Below are 14,926 nucleotides of genomic sequence, written 5' to 3'. Positions count from 1 at the left end.
TGCATGTAATAAGTAACCGAATATAATGTTTTGTATCTTACTGGATGTTTCACTCTTTCTTCTGACAGCAAAACTAGAGAAGGAAAGAGCAGCTGATGGAAGTCTGGTGATTAATTAAAAACTCAACTGGTGAGATGTGTTTTAGTGCACATTTATTCATCCACACAATTAGTCATTCAAACATACACCAAGTTGTTTCATACTGTTTTATTATGCTTTAAATTCACTGTAACTTATTTCATAACTGTTAAAATGTTTGTGCATTACTTTATACATTCAAATCTGATCTTCATCACTTAATAAAATTCAACATGCAGGATACAGAACTACAAAGAATCAAGCTGTTTATTTACATCTATTATTATGATATTAAAGATTATAAACAATACAGCATAATAGATTTTTTTGTCAGCAAACACAGATGAAGCATGCAAATGTAAATCTATTAAAACATTTCTTCGTCACAAAGCACAAAACAAAAGATACACTTTGCATATACTGACTGAAGAGGTTACGGCATTGTTACTTGAGGGCTAATATTTTAAACAAACATTTAGTTGTGAAGATTTGTGATTATGTGGGAAATTAATTCATTTAATCATGTCTGTGATTATATTTATTTTTATTATGTTGCAGTATTCTGTCATAGCTTCTATTACAGTGTTGGAGGAAACATCGAGACCCCCTCATCATCATGTAGCAATACATACTCGTTGGTAACGTTTTCACCTTGAGAGATTTTGATTATTTCTTTGTCCGCATGGATGACAAATCTAAAGCTAAACAATGAAGAGAAGCTTCTGGTAAGGCGTTGCTTTGTGAGATAGTGTACACATGCTATCAAACCGTGACATGTGGGCTTCTCTTTCTGCAGCCAGACTTTTTTGTTCAGCAAACTCTCAGCAGTGAAGTTCTCAAGCTTTAACCGACACTTTGTTTCCACAGTCGGGCCTGGACCATACAATTTGGTGCTGTAGGTGACTGAGAACCTGTTGCATATAACGTGTAGTCTTGTCAGACCCTCTTTAGGAACAGCTTCTTGAGCCTGTGTAAAACAGGATTTAAACTCATCTTGGCAAGAGTGGTTGAAAAAGTGACTGGCTGTAATGGAATCCTTTGAGACTCTTCCACCAAATATGTCATGGATACAGACATTCACAAAGACTTGGTTGTTTTCTGATCTTACAGTAAAGATCACCTGTATACTGTCACCAATTTGTACACAAGAGTAGTTTCCTTTAACCAACAACTTTGAGTTCTGCTTTAGAGGATGGCATTGAAGGAATCTCTCAGCAAATTCCAAGTTGGAGAGAAGCGTGTTGTCTGAAAAGTTCTTTTCCTTCAGTTCATGCATCACAGACATTATGCTTTCCGTGTCAGGTTGAAAACGGGGGTAACATCTTGGAAAAATAAATAATTAAATAAATACACATTTATGAATTTATGTTTAACTTCCTCTTGTCATCATTTTTAGAGTGTACTTACAATGAAGTGTCCATTGAGAGGGTGGAGAGCTTAGCCGGAAGATCCATACTGTCCACACTGAAGATCCACACTCACCTGGAAGATCCACACTGTCATCATATACAATCATTTATGAGGAACAATTAACAGTCATTATCTCAAAATAAACAGGGTTATCAGAAGTGGAGGGGTCTTTTGACCCTGAAGTGATAAAAATAATCAATCATGATTATTACATATAGCAGAATGTTTTCTTAATTCTCCCCTCTCATTTATTACCTTCTCAGAAGTACGGAAGAGGATTAGGGCCAAGCAATAATAAAAAAATAAAACCATCTCGAGATTAAAGTTGTTAAATTTCGAGAAAAAAACTCGTTAAATTTCTAGAAAAAAGTCGAAATAAATTGTTGAGAATAAACTTGTTAAATTACGAGAAAAAAGTTGTTAGATTACGAGAACAAATTAATTAAATTATGAGAAAATGTCGTTAAATTTCGAGAAAAAAGTCAAGATAAAATGTTGAGAATAAAGTCATTAAATTACGAGAAAAAAGTTGTTAAATTACGATAACAAATTTGTTAAATTATGAGAAAAATTACGTTAAATTTCGAGAAAAAGGCTGAGATAAAAAGTTGAGATTAAAGTCATTAAATTACGAGAAAAAAGTCCTTAAATTACGAGAACAAATTAATTAAATTATGAGAAAATGTCGTTAAATTATGAGAAAAAAGTTGAGATAAAATGTTGAGATTAAACTTGTTAAATTACGAGAAAAAAGTTGTTAAATTTTGAGAAAAAGGTCGAGGTAAAATGTTGAGAATAAAGCCATTAAATTACGAGAAAAAAGTCGTTAGATTACGAGAACAAATTCATTAAATTATGAGAAAATGTCGTTAAATTTCGATAAAAAAGTCGAGATAAAATGTCGAGAATAAAGTCATTAAATTACGAGAAAAAAGTCGTTAGATTACGAGAACAAATTCGTTAAATTATGAGAAAAATTACGTTAAATTTCGAGAAAAAGGCTGAGATAAAAAGTTGAGATTAAAGTAATTAAATTACGAGAAAAAAGTCCTTAAATTACGAGAACAAATTCATTAAATTATGAGAAAATGTCGTTAAATTATGAGAAAAAAGTCGAAATAAAATGTTGAGATTAAACTTGTTAAATTACGAGAAAAAAGTTGTTAAATTTCAAGAAAAAGGTCGAGATAAAATGTTGAGAATAAAGTCATTAAATTACGAGAAAAAAGTCGTTAGATTACGAGAACAAATTCATTAAATTATGAGAAAATGTCGTTAAATTTCGAGAAAAAAGTCGAGATAAAATGTCGAGAATAAAGTCATTAAATTACGAGAAAAAAATTGTTGTTAAATTACGATAACAAATTCGTTAAATTATGAGAAAAATTACATTAAATTTAGAGAAAAAAGTCGAGATAAAATGTTGAGAATAAAGTCATTAAATTACGAGAAAAAAGTCGTTAGATTACGAGAACAAATTCGTTAAATTATGAGAAAAATTACGTTAAATTTCGAGAAAAAGGCTGAGATAAAAAGTTGAGATTAAAGTCATTAAATTACGAGAAAAAAGTCCTTAAATTACGAGAACAAATTCATTAAATTATGAGAAAATGTTGTTAAATTATGAGAAAAAAGTCGAGATAAAATGTTGAGATTAAACTTGTTAAATTATGAGAAAAAAGTTGTTAAATTTCAAGAAAAAGGTCGAGATAAAATGTTGAGAATAAAGTCATTAAATTACGAGAAAAAAGTCGTTAGATTATGAGAACAAATTCATTAAATTATGAGAAAATGTCGTTAAATTTCGAGAAAAAAGTCGAGATAAAATGTCGAGAATAAAGTCATTAAATTACGAGAAAAAAATTGTTGTTAAATTACGATAACAAATTCGTTAAATTATGAGAAAAATTACGTTAAATTTCGAGAAAAAAGTCGAGATAAAATGTTGAGAATAAAGTCATTAAATTACGAGAAAAAAGTCGCTAGATTACGAGAACAAATTTGTTAAATTATGAGAAAATGTCGTTAAATTTCGAGAAAAAAGTCAAGATAAAATATTGAGAATAACAAGAAGAACAAATTCGTTAAATTATGAGAAAAATATCATGTGACATTTTTCTCGTAATTTAATGACTTTATTCTCAACATTTTATCTAATTTTTTTTCTCATAATTTAACGAATTTGTTCTCATAATCTAACAACTTTTTTCTCGTAATTTAATAACTTTATTCTCAACATTTTATCTCGACTTTTTTCTTGAAATTTAACAACTTTAATCTCGAGATGGTTTTATTTTTTTATTATTGCTTGGCCCTAATCCTCTTCCATACAGAAGACATTTAAAAAGTTAATTTGTTTTTCGGTGAGTATGGCGGACTAAACCTGCAAAAACAATAACGAAATAAATACGCAAATTAATATAAGAAATGTAAAAAAAAAACAAAAAAACATAAACATAAATAAATATACAAGGAAATTTAAAAAATACATAAATGAGTATTTATACTGTTATTTCCTTATTTATGCATAATTGTATTTTTTCCTCACTTTTATTTATTTCTAAATTTCTTTGTCTGTATGCTAATGAGGCAGACACAAATTTAAGAAAATTATAAATTAAAATTAAGAACTTGACATATATGATGATTCATATTGATTAAAATGCCCCTGGAAAATCATTTTATAAAGGGGAAATACCACCTCTTAATCGAAAAGTTTGTTGCTGTCAACATTGTTTTTGGAAGTTAGGCCCTACATTAAAAATGTGCTTGGCTCAAAAATCTGAAAAGACAGGACATGTGCTTTTTGAATGGGCATGATGCATCTGTGTAGCTACAATGTACGGCGTGAGATGCGTGTGCGTTTACATGCACTTTTTGTTTGAATAATTCTAATTGATGACTTGTGATTAATCAGTAGGAGCAGCATCTATGCAAATATGCGTTATATTTTAAGCATTTGAATTGTCACATGTTCTGCATGCAAATTAGGAAACGCAAATGTAGGCTACTGTATTTGCAGCCGTGTTTCAAACGCATTGATCAATATGCTTGCATAGACTTCAGTGAAATGTGCGCTGATTCCTCTCCGCGTTCTGAGCTGGTGTGCGAGTCTCAATGACAATAACCGCAAGCTCTTATCCATCTAGTGATTTTACATTATATAACCCTCAAATGGATCTTTTCAAGATGTTCATCATGCATGCTGCATGCATGCATCGAATCATGTGAGTGAAGTATTTATTTGGATGTTTACATTTGATTCTGAGTGAATTTGAGGCTATGCTCCGTGGCTAAAGCTAACATTACACACTGTTGGAGAGATTTATAAAGAATGAAGTTGTGTTTATGAATTATACAGACTGCAAGTGTTTAAAAATGAAAATAGCGACGGCTCTTGTCTCCGTGAATACAGTAAGAAACGATGGTAACTTTAACCACATTTAACAGTACATTAGCAACATGCTAACGAAACATTTAGAAAGACAATTTACAAATATCACTAAAAATATCATGTAATCATGGATCATGTCAGTTATTATCGCTCCATCTGCCATTTTTCGCTGTTGTTCTTGCTTGCTTACCTAGTCTGATGATTCAGCTGTGCACAGATCCAGACGTTAATACTGGCTGCTCTTGTCTAATGGCTTGAACATGAGCTGGCATATGCAAATATTGGGGTCATACATATTAATGATCCCGACTGTTGTGTCACAGATTCGCCGTCTTTTAAACAAATGAGATTTACATAAGAAGGAGAAAACAATGGAGCTTGAGACTCACTGTATGTCTTTTCCATGTACTGAACTCTTGTTATTCAACTATGCCGAGGTAAATTCAATTTTTGATTCTAGGGCACCTTTAATAGTGGATAATTCCACGCGCTTCCGTGTCAAAGTAACCTATCTGTTATCAGATTTGTTGAAGGAAGCTGCTGTTCATGTGTGCCAAGACACTTTAGAAAACACGATCAGGTGATGTTTTTCGGCCATGTCCGGAATAAAGATGGTAACCTTTACATAGCCTAAAGTTAGGGTGATATTAAATGACTTAAACCGTGATATAGGATTTTGAATAAATTGCCCATCTTAACTAAGTCATTCATTTCATGTGCGACTTCTTGTAAAGGCATGTCCAAACCTCGTATTTCATTTAGTCACACCACAACTGTGGCCTCAAAGATTACTTACTAGACAGTTTGGCCGATGATGCATGAGTCTCTCTTCTGTATGTGTTGTCAATCACAAGGAAAGCACGAGCCAGAGATTGTATATAATGGGGAGATAAGAGGGTCTGGATCTGTTAACATTGGAGAAAGTGTAACGGCTGACTTAATCACATGTGGCCCCTCTCAGCCTATCGTGTAATGGCAGTGACGTCAGTCGCAACGTTCCTAGTCTGCTTTCTCTTAAAAAATACATTTTTATCAAACTAAAATCTACATATATTTCCCAAAGACAGTATTGTTTAGTGTAAAACATGCTGAAGATTGGCAAACAGGCTGTCTATTAATTAAATGATTAGCTATTTCCCCACAAAAGCTGTTTAATCAGCATAGTGAAGTCTCTCATCCATTGACTTCCATTCAAAAAACAGCCTTCGGTCTCGTTCCCTGCGTACCGCCGCCGGAGCGTTAGCTTTAGCCGTTACACTTTTTTGGCTAAACCTTGCAGGCATGCCTTCCAGTGGCTTTGGTACGATCATGTCTGCTCACTTAATAACTCAATAAACCTGTTCGCTTTATGAGACGAGCTTAAACAACAAGCCCAAACAGGCTTTATAATGAGTGACCAGCGCGCTCTGTGTGAAACAGGCTGTACAAGCATAAACAAAACACGATGTCTAAGTCGAATGTGTAACGTTAATGTGGTAAATTGTTGAAAATAGCGAGTGTTTTGTCACTTTAATATTATTTTGGTCATGATAACGGATACCAAACACAAAAGACGCCCGAACATCGCTATGGTTTCCAAGCTGTCAATCATCGTATTTTCCAGAGTGAGTCCTGTTCTGTACACACATGTAATGATAATTTAGGGGATTCACTCCCGCATTTAAATGCGGTTATCACTCCTGAAACTTAAATATGGAACAAAAGGATCAGAGGGTGGCTCAGATTCTGATTTACCTCTTAAGAAGAAAAGCTTACTGATAGCCAGATGAAATGTTTGCACTTTCTGTGCATATTTTGTTGTATGCATTGTACTTTATATGTGTTTTTCATGCCAAAAATGTTAATAAAATGATCAAATGCATTCAGTGGCACTCATAATTTCTCTTATTTTCACCGGACAAAAATTTGGCTAGTGCAAACTCTGATTGGCTGGTGATCAAAAAAGTTAATTTAGCACCCTGAATATAAGCCATATTTTTCGGTTTAGAAATAAGCTATAGGCCTATTCATCCTTTAATTTTACTTTGAATAATCTTGTTTTTGTGTGGTTAGTTATAGTTTGACTGAGATCGAATTTTCATTTTCATCAGTGTTATCAGATCTCTTAGGCTAGATACTGTGCGAAACGTTTTGTAGTTTGTGGTAGGCTACTTAACCCCTTCAGACCTGGCGTCCATTGGGATGGACATCACATGGATTTTGGTTTAGACCAATAAGATTTTATGTTTTTATAATATAAGTACTGCCTGGTCACTGATTAGTCCCTGATCCACCAATCACAATGAAAGAATGACCCAGAACTTAATCTGATTGGGCTTCAGGCATCACCAAAGACAGGCATTACTAACCAACTAGACAGGAGGAGGAAGAGCAGCTCCTTTTTTATCTTTTACATGAAGATCTATGTTCATGGCATCATCAACTTGCACCTATTATAATCTTTATACTATCAAGTGATAATATTCAAACTTAATTTGAAAATCTTTCAGAGCTGAAGAACACAGGATTTTTTTGAAGTTTGATGTCCATCACAATGGACATTGGGTCTTAATCAAAAAAATTGTTTTCTTTTTTTTTTCTGATTTTGCAAAACTTTTGTCTTCTATGTTGTGATCATAAGCTGTCATTCAGTTTTTTTTTATTAGTTTTAGTGAAAAACAGCATAGCAAATGTGAAATGAGTGCACACACTGCAACACACACACACACAAACACACACAAAATCACACACACACGTGCACACATGCGCGCACACACACACACTGATGCCCTGATGCTATATGCACACAATCATATATGCATCAAAAACAGCAAGTACACACAACACACCAACAAACACACACAAACATTATACACACATATTCCCATTCACCCACTGCAAACAACAAAAATAATAAAACAAGTTTTTTGAGAATTCATCTTATCATCTTACATTTTCTCTACATTCGTATTGCATTGCTCTTTGTTACAGTATGTGTTCTTTTCAAAAATATTCAATGCTATGGTTCACATATTGTGTTTGAACTCTAGCTCAAGAACTGAATGGTTAAAATATGACAATTTTTTTGTTGCTTGAGCCCTGATGTCCATTGTAGTGGACATGAAAAAAATCTAATAAAAAAATGAGTTTGCACAAATCTTTTTTTTTTAGACTCATTTATGCATTAAAGATGAGCAAATATCAAGTGGATACAATTTTTTTGCTCAGTGGAACATAATTCAGGTCTGAAGGGGTTAAAATATCCGGGAAAAGACTTACCGTCCTAGATCTTTGTCCAATGGTCAAATGAAAGCTAGCTTTTTTTGATTGCAGCAAATGTTGTTCTCCAGCGCTTCGCTGATGTTTTAGCTCTCAGGCTGTTGCAGGCACTAAAAACGTCACGGTAAATGTCAGTTTCACACAGTGCTTTCACAGTTTCGTTTTCTGAGTCAAGGGAGAGGGAAAACAGAAACAGAAGCACTCCCTCTGGTGGAATCCCAAGTCTGCAAAAAAATAAATGAATACATAAATAAATATAGGCTACAAAGAAAAGCAAAAAATAAAAATAAATATAATTATTTATACATTTATTTTCTTATTTATGTATATTTATTTAAACATTTATTCATTTCAAATTTATTTGTTTGTTTATTTATGTTTTTATTTCCATATTTGTTCATTTCATTCATTTCTACATTTCTTTATTTCTACATTTATTTGTTCTGCTGATGCTGATGGGTTTTGATAGTATTTCATTTTTTTTTTTTTTTTAATTTAGGAATTCAGTATGGTGGGAATGTAGCAAATTGCTGTCTTATTAATTTTTGTATTAGGCTTTGAAGAGGATGTAAATGTGCAAATTTGCCCTGATAGAGACAACTAAAGACTGGCAGGAACTAGAAGGAAAAAGGAAACTGAATAGAAAGTCTGTGAAAATGAAACTAAGACAAATATAACAGATTATGTGTTAGTGTGTGAAAGGCATAATTCCACTGTGACAACTTACCCCATACAGTATGACATCATGTCCTGCCACTTAAGGTTTACAGTGTGTGTTAACAGTGGAAATGTCCATTAGATTTGTTGTAGTCATGATTTAATAAGGTACCAGATAGCATGTAGTAATCGGCCCGAGCTCGGCTGCTCCGCGGCGCCTGCGGCTCAGAATCGGCATCGGCGCGTGTTAACCGGGCCGATTGTGGCCCGCAGCTCGCTCTGGCACATGTATATTTGTTACGGCTGTGAAGCACTGGGCCGATTCCTGTTCACTGTAACTGGCCCAACTCTGGCTATAGAGATCTGTGCCACTTCTGGCAATGACTCGGCTTATGTTCACTCACAGATGGTTACATAAGCAGTAATTAAAATTGTCTTAAAGGGATAGTTCACCCAAAAATGAAAATTTGATATTTATCTGCTTACCCCCAGCGCATCCAAGATGTAGGTGACTTTTTTCCTTCAGTCGAACGCAAATTATGATTTTTAACTGCAACCGCTGCCGTCTGTCAGTCAAATAATAGGAGTGATTGGGAACTTGAACAATAAGAGTCGAAAAAACTTCCATAGACAAATCCAAATTAAACCCTGCGGCTCGTGACGGCACATTGATGTCCTAAGACACGAAACGATCGGTTTGTGCGAGAAACCGAACAGTATTTATATCATTTTTTACCTCTAATACACCACTATGTCCAACTTCCGGTTAGTGAGGTCTGATCACGCTCTGACAACGGAAGTGATGTCTCGCGCTCATTGAAGTATATGGGCGAGACATCACTTCCGTCAGTAGAGCGGGTTTTTTGACCTCACTAACAGGATGCTGAACGAAGTTGGACATAGTGGTGTATTAGAGGTAAAAAATGATATAAATACTGTTCGTTTTCTCACACAAACCGATCGTTTCGTGTCTTAGGACATCAATGTGTCGTCACGAGCCGCAGGGTTTAATTTGGATTTGTCTAAGCAAGTTTTATTTACTGTTACAGTAGAAGTTCCCATCTACTGCTATTATTTGACTGACAGACGGCAGCGGTTGCAGTTAAAAATCATAATTTGCATTCGACTGAAGAAACAAATTCACCTACATCTTGGATGTACTGGGGGTAAGCAGATAAATATCAAATTTTAATTTTTGGGTGAACTATCCCTTTAAAATTGACTTTGTTTCCTGGTAGTATCTGATATGAATTTACTAACGTTACACGTTTAATGTAGCGAATTTATCAATAACAACATATCTGCGGTAAAACCTACACTCTAAAGAAAAATGGTGCTATATAGCACCAAAAATGGTTCTTTGGCTCGTAATCATAGCGGAACCTTTTTTGGTGCTATATAGCACCTATCTTTAAAGGTGCTATATGGCACCTTGTCGTATGGTGCTATATAGAACCATAAGAGGTGCCATATAGTACCAGCAGTGGTTCTTTGGCTCGTTATGATAGGGGAACCTTTTCTGGTGCTATATAGCACCTATTCTTAAAGTTTTCTAGCACATTTGTCAAATTAGAGGTGCCATATATTGTTTTTTGAGCTAGCAGGGCCTGTTATCATGCCAGGTACTACTGTAGATGAGTCAATATGCTTCTAAATTACACTTTTATGAACGATAATTAATAATTTCTTACCAAATCATGACTTCAAAGATTCAAAATCATGTACTAAATGCTTACTGAAAAACAAAATACATTACACTTTCAAAACCTTTTAATTTATTTCTTTCAGCAGCAAATAAACTCACATTATACTCCCCTTTTATAAACATACAAAATAATGCAACAAGCTTGAAATATGTACATTTTTGAAGACAATAGTCCTGTTTTTACATACTGAGTTATGCTCTGAAGTCCTGCAGTTTCTTTTTGTCCTTCGGGATTTCAAAAAAAAATATAGAAAACTGGAACTTAAACCATAAGAAAGGGAGCAAGAGAGAGTATTGACTCCAAAAGTCTACTCACAGATTGAGTTGTACACTCATTTTACAGTGCCTGGAAGTCCGACTGCATACTTCAATTTCAAAACAACATACTTCAAAAAGATCAGTGTCTTTTTCAGTCCTTTAGGGCACTGGATTGGATTCGATTCCAAACGCAAAATATACACATAGGAGGAGGCCCAGTGCCATCAAGACGTCCTCACTCTACTCTGTGATTAACTGGCCATCCAACGTGAACAAAATGTGGTCATACTGCATGAGATGATCCTCCCGCAGGCTTCAGGCACTATCTTAGGTGTTGGGATGACAGGAGGGCTGGTCTGAGCATGGCCCTGGAGAAGAGGGGATAATAGCATTAACCATCTTCACATATTTATTTGAAAGGCAAACCTTATAAGCTAAATTATAACAAAATGTGCAATAAGTGTCGTGCTTTGATTAGATTGTGCTTCACACACTGTAGTCAACTGTTCATGGCTCACCTCAATGTCAAACAGCAACCCCAGGTCCACCTTGAACAGTGCAGGCAAGAGGAGAACAGCTGCTTCCAACTGTAGGCCTTTAAACAAAATAACATCATCAGGTTAACATAACATGGGGGATGCTTTTACCCAATACTTTTTTGTTTTGCTTTTTAAACATTCATTACTGTGTGTAAAGCCCAAAGTATACTTCGTATTTTATGCGTATGCTTTTTCTGAACTCAAAACAAATTAAGATCTTTTTGATGAAGTCTGAGAGGTTTCTGTTCCTCCAATGATGAGGGTGAGTAATTAATGACAGAATTTTCATTTTTGGGTAAACTAATCCTTTAAAGGTGATTACCCTTGCACAAATCTGGATATTCATACAACTTCACATTTGTACGAGACATACACTAGAGCTGCAGGATTCTGGATGAAATGAGAATCATGATTTTTTGGTTTCAAATAGAGATCGCAATTCTCCCACGATTCTAAATAGACAACTAAAAATTACATTTATTTTACTAGTTCTAGCAAAATATTAATAGCTGGACTCTAATTGCCGGAAAATGTTTAATTTGAATGAATTATTTTTAAAAAATGGTTTTGAATATATTAATGGCTCATTAATAAATACTTGTTTCACTACTGGATGAATCAGGGTTTAACCTTATCCAATCTATTGAATAAATGATTCAATGACAATGTCACTGGTTGCCACCTAGTGGCTTAACAAGGTAATTTATATACAACAGTTATTTGAAGCATCATGTTAGTTTAGATTTTCTCTATTTTGATCGCTGTCTGATGTCCAGTGTTTATATCCTTTTGTCTTATTACTTATGTGATAATTTTAATATTTGTGAAAGAAATCAAATAACCAAATCCTTGAATAACTACAGTGTGGTTCAAAACTGCTGTCTCTGGATCAGTGGCAGCATGAACACTGAATGTTTTTGTCAAAGGTTTAACAGACGCAGGCGAATCATTGTCATTAATAAAGTAGGATCGCGTGGGTGTTTGAATCGAGATTGCGACCTTTCTACGATAAATTGTGCAGCTCTAACATATACATACAAAGTAAATCAAAGTGGTTTCGGACAAGCCAGGTTGATGATGTATGTCATACCTAGAAGCAGGGCACAAGCTGATGTAACTGAAGTAAGTTGATTCAAAACTTTAACTCCCTCAATGTCAGCAGATGGTTCATGAAGTTCTCCCCCTCCTTCCAAATAATGAACATTGCCATGGTGAGCTGCTCCTCAATCATCTGTCTGGTTATCCTAATAGTAAACATAAAAAAAACAAATTCGGTCACCTTTTGCTAGCATAACTACAAAATACACAAATTTAGACTTATTTTTCTGAAAATAAACCAAAATACGTTCTTACGTTCAACTCAGAAAGTACTCCTTGATGAGGTCTTCAGGACTTTCTCTCAGGTGAATGTTTTCAGCCTGTGATAAAGCAATTGTGATTAATTTTCTTAATTAAAAAAAAAAAGCACAATAATCTGTAATAGGAAATCAAATTTTTGCAGATATGCAATAGCAAAGGACAAGAAAAAGAAAATAATTCATATTAATGACTGGCCAAATTTGCAATTAATATATTTATGGACAATACCAGCAACACTTGTGGCATTGAGGGATCAAATAAATAAATAAATAAATAAAAAGGAGCTAAAAAAAAAAAAATCAATTCTTTATTTTTCCAATGCGTTTCAGCACACAGGCCTTCGTCAGTGCTAAAATACTACAGATTTGTAATTAAGAAATGCATCTGAATCAGTCATTGGTTTCATTTAAAATTATGAATTTATAATATATAATTATAAGTCTGAAAATAAGACATGCATCAATTAATAAATTAGCTTTACACCCTAATATATTTAATCATTCTTGATTAAAGGGATATTTCACGAAAAATGAAAGCTAGCTGTTAATTTACTTACCATCAGGCCATCCAAGTTGACTTTTTTTCTTCAGTAGAACAGTAAAGATTTTTAGCTGGAACTGTGATTAATTTAATGTCAATGGCTACTGTCAAAAAAAAAAATAATAATAATTAATACAAAACAACAAGAAAAAAAGTCGCATGCATTTGAGATGGCATAAGAGGGAGTTGATGAATGTTTTGGAATGGATAATTCTTAGTCTAAAGTTTGTTAATGAGGATGACATTCAAGTCAATAGACAGCATTAGATGGATTTTATTCAAACATGTCCAACACTGGTAATTCATATTATCTATTAACAATTATAGCCGTTTTTATAGAAATTACTTACCATGTAAAGTTATTGCAAAGTGTCCTTAGTCGTCAAACATTGAGGAGCTTTAGATCCTAAAAGGGGGAGGGGAATCAGTCTTTATAAATGGAAAAAAAAAACTTGTTTGCTGCAGTGCAAGTAATTAATTAGTAGTGTAAATACTCAGCCATTTCATTCTACAAAAAAAAACACCTCGCACTAGTCAAATGAAGTAACGTTAAGCCTTAAATATGTCTTTACTCACACACTTTCTTCGTCATTTTGGTCGAACAAATCAGAGCTAACGTGAAAAAGACAAATAAAAGAACTGACAAACATTACTTTAAAAACCTAAACTCAATAATTGTAATGCGAGGATCCCCTCAGCCTCGACTCGAGCGTCTCTCCCGCTCCCCACGCACTTCCTTCCCGCATCATTTCAAATAGCACGCGCTGCTTACACGGTAAAGGAGACGTTTCTTTTAAAAATTATTTAGAGACATATTTACATGGTCCAAACACTACAACAATACATTTCTATAGAATAAAACGAGTAATGCAACATCTTGTATAGAATAGAAATATTCAATTAGCGCTAACCTTTATAACGTTACTGCAGGCCGCGAAAATTCAAAAATTCGGTTAGTTACGATTTCGTTAGTATTCATGTTCACAAACAACGCTAATTAACTCTAAACCGCTAAAACACATGTTCAACCTTTGCATTTTCGAGTATATTAATTAAAACATTTCCAACCTACCTTATTTCATCCGAGTCCAGGGGAAAGAAAATGGCGGCCGAGCAGAAAACTCCAGAAAGTCACTTGAGTCATGACGTCAGAAAAAAAAACCGTCTGTCACGGGGTCCTTAAAGAGAAATTATCCTTTGGCCGAAAGTGAGATATTTGAGCAGTTGAGTGTAGCCTACTATAATATTGAGAGCAATTCGCAGAAAGACGAAGTAATCAGACTCAAATAGTTATAGCAATCCAACTTACACCCTTATTCACTAACAGTGTAGAGGGGCTTGGGGACAAAAAGGTTGAGAACCAGGTTATGTTTAGAAAATACACTGTAATTTAATGTTGTTTTTAATCCTTTCCCCACCTAAACTAAGAGAATAAGAGAGTTAGAGAACCTTTAAAGAACTATACAGAGGCTTAACAGGTTCTTTGTATGGCAGTGGTGCTATATAGCACCTTAACCACAGCAAGGAACCGCTGAAGAACCACTGAAGAACCGCTGAAGAACCATACAGGTGCTTTACTGGTTCTTTATAAGGTAGCGGTGCTATATAGCACCTTAACCACCCCAAAGAACCGCTGAAGAACCGCTGAAGAACCATTTTTTTTTAGAGTGTAATATAATAAAATTGGCATATAAGAAAGAACATTCTTTATATATATAATATCAAATC

General features: G+C 34.2%; 2 long non-coding RNA genes across 2 annotated transcripts; both read right to left on the bottom strand.

Moving 5' to 3' along the window:
* Positions 1-200: 200 nt before the first annotated feature.
* LOC137023488 (uncharacterized) lies at positions 201-8,247 on the bottom strand. The gene is made up of 3 exons (XR_010895546.1): positions 8,141-8,247; positions 1,486-1,574; positions 201-1,400 (listed from the first exon to the last, which is right to left on the bottom strand). It is a non-coding gene; the product is annotated as an uncharacterized lncRNA (long non-coding RNA).
* Positions 8,248-10,734: 2,487 nt separating this feature from the next.
* Positions 10,735-14,492, bottom strand: LOC137023487 (uncharacterized). Its single transcript, XR_010895545.1, has 7 exons — positions 14,271-14,492; positions 13,549-13,604; positions 13,215-13,302; positions 12,653-12,717; positions 12,390-12,543; positions 11,279-11,355; positions 10,735-11,128 (listed from the first exon to the last, which is right to left on the bottom strand). It is a non-coding gene; the product is annotated as an uncharacterized lncRNA (long non-coding RNA).
* Between the last annotated feature and the right edge of the window lie 434 nt (positions 14,493-14,926).

This window comes from Chanodichthys erythropterus, chromosome 7 (genome assembly GCF_024489055.1).
Source record: "Chanodichthys erythropterus isolate Z2021 chromosome 7, ASM2448905v1, whole genome shotgun sequence".
NCBI lineage: Eukaryota > Metazoa > Chordata > Actinopteri > Cypriniformes > Xenocyprididae > Chanodichthys > Chanodichthys erythropterus.
Note: the sequence above shows the minus strand (reverse complement) of the source record. Positions and strands in the feature narration are given on the sequence as shown.